Raw genomic sequence first — 6220 nt, 5'->3', positions numbered from 1 at the left:
GGGGGCGGCGGCCGGCGGGCGGCAAGGGCTGCTCCGGGGGCGGGGCGCGGGGCGCGGGGGATCGCGCGGGGCCCGCGTCGCGCTCGCCGTCGCCACGCTCGGTTGCGGGGCCGGCCGCCCGCTGCTCGGCTCGGGAGCGGCGGCTGGAGCCAGCGCCGCCCGGCCCGCCCCTCCGCGTCCCTCCCCGCCCGGCCCGCCCCCTCCGGCCCGCTCCGCCGCCTCCCGCTCGGCTCTTCCGGGGGCCCCGGCGCGCCCCGCCGGCCTGGGCTGCGCGCGCGGGGGCGGGCGCGCGGGCTGGGCGCGGGGCTGGGCGCGGGGGCAGCGCTCGGGGCTGGGCGCGGGGCTGGGCGCGGGGCTGGCCCGGAAGCCCCGGGCGTCCCGGGGGCCGGGGCGGCGGGCCGGGGGTGGCGCGGCCGAGCGCCGGGGAGGCGCGCTCCAAGCCCCGGAGCTGCGGGGCGCGGGGCCCAGGGCGCGGAGCGCACCCGCGGGCGCTGGAGGCGCGCTCTCCCCTCCCAGCACTTCGCCTCCAACTCTAGGAACGAGCCCCCCGTTTCGCTTCCTGCCCAGGTTTGAACCGAGGTGGGCGTGAGCCGAGAAACAGCAGGGAAAGAAGGGGCGGGGGAGAGGCGCACGGAGACACCCCGAGGGGCCGGGGGCGGGCGGGGGCGGCTCGCCGCCGGGGAGGGGGCGTCTGGGCGGGGCTCCGGCGCGAAAGCGCCTCGGACCGCGCCTGAAAGTCTCCTCCCCGCGGGGCCCCCGCACCGCGGGCTGCGCCCGGGCTCCTGACGCCACCCCCGGCCCCTCCGCCCTCGCCGAGGGCCGGGAAGCCCGGGTGTGAAAGGGGCGGGCCCGGGTCGCAGCCAGGCTCTGACGACGCCCGGGCAAGTCGCTGCACCTTTGGGTGCCGCCTCCCCGCCCGCTCCCGGGGAGACCAGCCCTCCCGGAGGCGCGTCCGCGTTCCCCGCGGGTGCTGCGCGCGGCGCTGGCGGGGAGCGGGGCGCCGCGGCGGGGGGGGGGGGTCGCGCCCAGCCTCGCCTCTGCGCACCCCGGGCAGCGCGGGGTCTTTTGTTCGCCTCCCCCGGCGCGCGCGGCGCCTCCCCGCGAGGCGCGGCCACCACCTGCTGGCGCCCGGGCGCAGCGCAGCGAGGCGCGGCCACTGTCGGGGCCTCTGCGCCCCCCGCGCCCCCAGCCCCGCAGCACCCCGTCCCGGCGCAGCCTCCCGCGCCGTTGACTCAACACGCGCTTGTAAAGCACCAGCTGCGCCCGGGCCCTTCACCACTGGTAGTTGAGAAGCATCCAGAAACCGAGGAAAATTGTGGCAGGGATCAGGAGCCTAGAGCACCCTAAACAGAACAATGAACCCCTCAGCAGGCACCTGGGCGAAGGCGCAGGCCCTAATGAAGGGGCAGAGTGAGGGGTGCAAGGATCGGGCGTCGGAACCAGAGGGAGGGGTGATCACTTGCCATGTCTGGAGTCGGGGAATAAGCCTGATGATGCTGGGGAGGCCGCGCCCCCACACCATCCACGAGTCCAGGGCTGTGGCCAGGCCCCCCACGGTCCCCCACAGCCCCCCCACAGCGCCTTCCCTGTGCTCGGACGCGCTGCAGAGAGCTGCCTTCCTGGGCAGAGGAGCTGTCTCCAAGACCAGAAAGCTGAATTTACAAAATTGCGAATTTTGTAACCATGGCCCTACATAGATGTGCCAGGGGCTGGTGACCAGAAAGCTATGGGTGTATTGGAAACTTTAAAAAAGCATTTTAGATTTTATAACTCAATGAAACACAATTAAATGACAAGGAAATAGAAGTGTCAACAAAACCAAAACTTAGAGGCTCCTTGATAGATCCTGGCGGTCAGCAGCCACACAGTTTGTAGGTGCTGTTCCACCACTCTAGGCCTCGCTTTTGTGGCCACCCTGTGCCCTCAGATGCGAAAATACGAAATGAACTCTTTGTCGCTCACGTCTAATGTACTTAGTCCTTTTTCTTTTGTTCATAAAATTCAAGAGGCATCTAATCTTCAAGGAAAGTGCCACTGCCATCTCGAGGCAGGGGGATTTGAGTTTGTGATTTATCCTTGGCCCTGCGTCCCAATCTCCTCGGTGTTAGCAGCAGTTTCTAGAGCCGTAAAGGTAGGTGGGTAGCACCGAATGCATTAGCTCTGGCTGCCATCTGCAGCTATTAAAAAGCGAAGTAATGAACCCTTTTTAAAGTTGAACATAAATTGTTGCTATAATTTGTGGAGCGCCTGTCACTCACGAGGTGCTTAGAAGCATTGTAGAAGGAGTGAATGAAAAACACCAGTGTTTCAACCTGTTCTGTGCGGCGGGACAGCTCCAGATAAAGTCAGTGGCTCACAGAATTCATTATCTGGGAACACTGTCCTCTCTGTAGCCCCGAGGAGCTCCAGGGGAGAGAGCTCTGGAGGAAATGGGGGGCTCCTTATATTGTTTCTTTCTCTTTTTTTCTCTCTTGCCACCTTCTTGGGCTTTTCTGTCTTCGACATCTATCGCTCCCCAAGGAGGCGCAATTTTCTTCTTATTTCCCTTTAGGATGGCTCTGGCAAGCTGATGCTATTATACGCCGACAACTTTACTAGTCATTTCAGTGATAAGAATTCCAGTAAAAAAAAAAAAGAAGTAAAGCAATTTCCTGAGGTCCCGGATCCCCTATTTCTAGTTACAGCCCCAGCTACAAACCATGGGAGCTCAGGTCCTTCGTGCAGCCGTCTGAGACCCGTGGCCTCCTCATTCCTGCCTACTCCGGAACAGTCATTTGGTCTCCAAACATTCTGCTCAATAGAAGTGTCAAATGCTCATTTTTTATAAGTAAACACTCTCCGCCCCCCCAACACCCCCCACCCCCAGGCTTCAGTCCTCTGGAGTGTTTTGAAGGTTCGCTTCCAATACTGGCTTGTTTGAAAGACAAATCTAGTAGTTTGAAACAGATGTTAGACCAATGTGATTGGTATTGATTGCTCTCTGAAAGTGAGTCATCTCAAGTTTATCCACACATTGACATTGCTTTAACCAAGCAGTAATAAAAAAAGACTTTCCGAGGGTTGAGTACACAGAGGAGGCCTTGTCTCCCAAAATAGATGCTCAGTCTGATAGAGGTTGACTTCGGGTTCATGAAACAGAAAAGTTGTACAACAGCAGTTTAAACAAATTGACCAATCCAGAATGTTCTGGAAGCCCCAGTCCACAAGACTTACTTTCTGCTCTCCAACTTGAGGGTGAGACCTTATTCTCAGGTTCAACATGTCGGCCATGTTTCATTAGATCATAAAAGACTCAAGTCTTTTCATTTCAGTGAAGAAAAAGATGAACACAGAATAAAGAGGGCACAGTTTCAGCAGAGTCAGCACCTTTTAAAAAAACCTTTCTGGAAACTCCACCCAATAACTCCTTATATATTATTGGATGGACCATGTCCCGTGACTGCCTCTGGCTGCCAGGGACTGCAAATTTGCGCAGCATTTATTGAATAAATACTTAATAATTTCAATAAAATTAAATTGTGTTTATTTTTAAAATTTATCCAATGTATTAGATACATAGTATTTATTAAAGTTAAATTTCATTCAGCATTAATTTAGGTAAAGTGACAGAGGATGAAAGAAAGATTATTAGTCAACCACCAACCTCCACCACCAGGGAGCCCGGACAATGGTGATTAGCTACATGTGCTGCAATTGCAAAGATGGGGGCTTTCCACAGGCCACTGCATGTGATTTAGGGGAAGAGGTTCACCCCTGCTCAGTTTAATGCATATTTTTATGTTCACAGAGGAGCCCGAGGGAGTTAGTGGAGGGGATGCAAGTAGAGTCCGCTCACTAAAACAACAATGACACCACCTCAGAAGAAACGCAAAGACTCCTCCCCAGTTACTTGTATAAAACAAGTGAAATGAGTTGAAGACATTCTAGGTTTTAGTAAGAATCTGGGCTGTCTCCATGGGCGGACAGAGCTGGTAAGTGCTCCTCACTACCCTGCTTCTACTTTTCCCTTCAATCCAGACAGGAGATGGGCTGGTGGGTGATGTAGAACCACTGATGCCAAGGGCTGCCCTTCCAGTCCATGCAGCCTTGTCCTCTTCCTTGGGCTCAGATGCCCAAGGGCGGCCTGCTTGGCTCTGGATATGACAGGAGCACTTCCTGGTTCCCAGGCCTCTCCCCCTCCCTTGGGTTTTCCTCTCTTACTTGATATGGGATCCTGGGACCTCACCCATCACATCCTTAAGCACCAGTAACAAAGGGAACGAGTCACTATCCAGAATGAATAAAAAAAAACAAAACAAAACAAAGATCTTTTAAAAATCTGAGGCAAAGTGCAAAAGGAGTAAGGATGTAAGACTATAAAGAAAAAAGTCTTCACTTTATAATCTCAGTGACTTAAAAGCAGATACGGAAACTATTTTAAAAGGTTGAGATAAAAAGGGAGCGAAGAAAAGGCAAAGTACAATAGCCAAAATAAAACTTCAGTCATGCAGAAAGAGGAAAAAAAATGATTGAAAGCTCCAGGAAGAAACAAACAAGTAACATCTAACATGAACGTGGGCAGGCATTCAAGATGTGAGACATAAATAGGTTATTTTTTAAATAACAGAGAAGGTAAAAGTTCTGGAAAGCACAATAGAGAATTCTAACCTTAATGTCACTGTAATTTAGAATGTGACAAACCAAGTCACCAGAGAAAAGAAAAACAAAAACAAAATTAAGGAAATTTATTTTAGCATCTGACACTTATTAAGTAGTTAACAAATGTTTATTAAATAGTGAGATTAACTAAAAGAGTCATGAGAATGAAAATTTAAGAGACTTTGCCACCTTATGAGCAAAACTGATCAGCAGAAATCATTGCCAGGATGTATTCTGGTAGAAGTTTTCCACTTAATATCTTAGCCATTTATACACACACAAAGAATTTACTTTTGAAGATCAAACAACAGAATGTTCAGATTCTTCTCCGGGCTTTGGTGAATGAGAAAGTAGTGGGGCAATGTCTTAAGTGTTTTCAGAAGGAAAAGATAAAACACTATTGATCAGCTTGTGAAAAGCCATGTCAACTCTCGTCCCTTGCAGATACGGAAATTGTTGAGTCCAGGAACGAAATAATCATTATCCTAGCCTTGCTTATAGCTTGGAGTGGATACGAGGTCTAATTCTGGATCACAAGAAGAAAAGAAAGTTCTGTTGGGCTGCTTCTCAGAAAGCTTTGGATTTCTATAAAAAGACACAGATTTGGCTGATACTGCCCTGCCTCCTTTGTCTTGCTTTGAAATCACCCCTTGGACATTGTTTCCATCAAAGTCACAAAGTACTTTGTAATTGAAAACAACACAAATGTTATTCCTTTAATGTTCTGGAGGTCAGAAATCATAAATAGGCATAAGTGGGCTAAGAAAGCATCCAGGTAAAGGTAGGACAGTGCTCCTTTTGGATACTCTAGAGAGACTGTCTTCTTACCTTTTCTAGCATGACTGCTGGAGGCCAAGCCATTCCTGAACTCACGGCCCTCTCTGTTCTCAAAGCCAGCAGTGCTGCCTGAATCTTTCTATGCTGACTCTTTTCTGTCTCCATCTTCTGTTTATAAGGATCCTTGGGATTATACCGGGCCCACCCAGACAATCCAAAATAGTCTCTCCATCTCAAGATCGGTTGATGAGAGGCCTTAATTTTATCTGCACCCTTAATCCCATTTCACCGTGTAAACGAACATAAAATATTCCAAGGAATAGAACTTGGATCTCATTGGGGAGAAATTATTCTCCCAATCACAGACATGAAACCAGGAGCTGTAGCAGCCATATTGGCAGTAAAACAAAAGCCAGCAACCATGTACGCTTCTTGTTACATGAGAAAAATACACACCTGTACTTGTGATTTCTGTTGCTTGCAGCTTCATACATCTCTAATAGATACAGACTCTGTTCAAAAATAAAATTAACAATTAAAGAGGTTAAATGCTCAAAGATTCATTAATTAGGCAGCATCCTGCCTGCCTAGATCCTGGAAGGGCTCACACAAAGTGGAGGGTGTTTATAAGCAGAAAGGGTGAGGCAAAGTTAGTAGCAAATGAAATTATTTCAGGAAAACCATTTTCCTTCAGGGAAAGGTCTTATGCAGATGACCTCATGGTGCTGATTAGGAAAGTCCAGATTGACTGGTGTGGGATGGTCCTTGGGGGAGAGATTGAAACAGCAATACTTTTTTTTTTTAA

The 6220-nt window shown here is 51.1% G+C and overlaps 1 long non-coding RNA gene across 2 annotated transcripts; it reads left to right on the top strand.

Annotated features, from left to right (window-relative positions):
• The first annotated feature begins 470 nt into the window (after nt 1-470).
• Nucleotides 471-5969, top strand: LOC119254803 (uncharacterized). 2 transcript variants are annotated; one of them, XR_005127391.2, is made up of 4 exons: nt 471-579; nt 2007-2131; nt 3788-3971; nt 5083-5969. It is a non-coding gene; the product is annotated as an uncharacterized LOC119254803 (long non-coding RNA). The 2 variants fall into 2 exon arrangements; XR_005127374.2 differs by lacking the exon at nt 471-579 and having other exon boundaries at nt 1212-2131.
• Nucleotides 5970-6220: the final 251 nt, after the last annotated feature.

This window comes from Talpa occidentalis, unplaced genomic scaffold (assembly GCF_014898055.3).
Source record: "Talpa occidentalis isolate TD23 unplaced genomic scaffold, MPIMG_talOcc4v2.1, whole genome shotgun sequence".
Lineage (NCBI taxonomy): Eukaryota > Metazoa > Chordata > Mammalia > Eulipotyphla > Talpidae > Talpa > Talpa occidentalis.
This window is presented reverse-complemented; position numbering and strand designations above follow the sequence as displayed.